A 2,618-nucleotide genomic window follows, 5' to 3' on the forward strand; every position below is an offset into this window, starting at 1 on the left:
TGTTAGTGCTTTATAGGATGGAAACATCTGGAAATGTAAAGAGCATATATTCCAAGCAAAATGGAAGTATTATTTCATTCAAAACGTCTCGTAAGTCTACAAAATTAATATTGAACCAAACGTACGAGTGCCAGACAGTGCCATCAAGGAGTGTTAGATTTCAATGCTGTGTTAAGTAACGAGTGCCAGACAGTGCCACCTAGGTGACTCCTAACACTCAAGGCCCTGTCACGCTATCGCTTTTGCCCGTCAATTTTTGCGTTTCCGAATGAACCTTCCGTAAGAAAATCGGCTGAGCCATGTAAACAAACCTGGCGCTATCGGAGCGAGGTCCCGGGAGTCACACGAACATTCTTATACATATTACGTTATTTTAAAGAAATAGGATGATGTATATTGTATATACGAATCTTCTAAAATATTAGCTTATGTTTACATTCACTCGTACTATCTGATTTATTAATAGCACAAGATCAACACGGAAATTAGTCAGACGGAAACGGTCGTAACCGTCTTGGTCTGGGAGGCGTTCCGTTCGTAGACGATCCTTGCGGAGAAAGAAATTGACGGAGAAAGTGCTAGTGTGATAGGGTCTTCACATAATCTGGGAGTCTGGTATTATGCTCTCCTTGGAGCTTTCATGTCAACTCCAGGCGTCGAACTGTTGTTTATTGTCAAATGCGAAAGGACAAGCATGCGTACGACATGCAGTGAAGCGCCACATATATGACGTGAGTGACAAGTAACATGGAACACCCACGTGTTAAACAAGAGCATATGAAGTATTTAAAAAAATACAAAGAAGAAACTTTCACGATCGCAGTAACACTAAAAACATTGTAAAACACCCCACACGTACCACGTGACACTGAATAAACACGAGACACGGAACATAACGGTAAACACTACATAGAACGTGTACTTAACACATCGCCTAAGCTATCTACCTTCGAATAAAAAACTAAACCAACACCACCATCTGAGCAGCGCAGAACCGGCTCGCCATCCGGACACGTGCGGGTGGGCGGAGCGCGGCCGACGGGAACGAGGCGGCGGCCGGAGGAGCTCAGGCCCGGCGCCCTTCGCCTCCTCCAGGAGTGCCTCTCCGCGGCGAAGAGTCCTGCGAGGCGCCCGAATGTCCGAGACACGGGCGGAGAAAGTCGTTCGCGTAGAAATGGCAATCCCGAGGGCACGTGCCATAAGCATGACGTGGCACCGGGAGAGAGAGAGAGAGAGAAAGACAGAGGAGAGAGAGAGAGAGACAGGAGAGGAGAGAGAGAGAAAGAAAGAGAGAGGACAGGACAGGAGAGGAGAGAGAGAGAGAGAGGAGGAGAGGAGAGAGAGAGAGAGAGAGAGAGAGAGAGAGAGGAGGAGAGGAGAGAGAGAGAGAGAGAGAAAGAAAGAAAGAGAGAGAAAGAAAGAAAGAAAGAGAGACACGTACGCACACCCAGCTATCCCCCATGCACCCTCTCCACCTACACCCCTACACAGAAACAAAAGCAAAGGCACGAATAAAGTGAGACATTATATTGCCCAAGGCAGCTGAAATCCCCCCGCTATGAGGAGCTGTTCCCAAGGGAGCAGTTCCGCCAAGTCTCTCCTCAGCCACTTTCCAGAAGCTGAAATCATTGCCATGGGAATAAGGATATCCCTTTGCTTCAGCGAATCCTGGTTTCACAAAAGAGAAAATAATAAATGTCAAGCAGTTTAATTAACATTGAAAGCAGGGCAAGGTCGGGCTGGCGACGCTTGCATGTATGGGAGAGATGCCCTCAAAGCAAACAGGATCTCCGCTACAGTTGTGGAAATATTTTATGTCACTAAAATGATCGTTTCAATAAATCAAACATTTATGGCATAATGAAAAATCAAGAACAGTTTATATGCAAACCTGCAAGTGTCACAGAATACACCTCACCCGTGCTAGGTGATCTCAGACCCGGTCTCATTCTATCCCACATTAAACCGCCAAGTGACAGCGACGGCCAGGCAGACATTTTCATTTGTCGCAATGAATTCAGCTCAGATGTGTCTGTGCTTCGCGGATAATCCACGGCATCAAAAAAGCCATACGTGGCATAAAGATTTTGAAAAGAGAGAGAGAGAAAACTAATACAGTAACACACTCTCCTTTCAAAACCACGTATTGTGTCGCACGGATAGGACACACAAGACGCTTTGCACAGATGGAGAATGCCTTGTTCCTCGTGATTTGCAAGCAGTAGAGGAATTGAAACTCTCGGACTCCCATCTCTCTCTCTCTCTCTCTCTCTCTATCTATCTATCTATCTATCTATTTTTACCGTCAACAGCAAAGGCCGCGACCCGAGGTCTTCGTCAGCGTCCCTGGCGGGGTCTCAGTGCAACCAGGGCGACATTTCTTTCAGTTCGAGACACTCGCGGGAGGCTCCTCTTCTGCCTCAGCCTCTAGCTGTCTCCTCTATGAGTCTCCTCGCCAAGAGAACCCTCTCCTCTTCCTCTTTGTCTTCTTCAGCTAGCGATGCTTCAGGGGAGCGAGCAGTAAAGGGAATCTAGAACGATACCAAATACATGAATCTTTCATTTTGTTTGTTTAAGCTTGTGCTCAGGGACTTGAAATATACATGTATATACATGTA

This window comes from Penaeus vannamei, chromosome 24 (genome assembly GCF_042767895.1).
Source record: "Penaeus vannamei isolate JL-2024 chromosome 24, ASM4276789v1, whole genome shotgun sequence".
In the NCBI taxonomy this organism is placed as follows: Eukaryota; Metazoa; Arthropoda; class Malacostraca; order Decapoda; family Penaeidae; genus Penaeus; species Penaeus vannamei.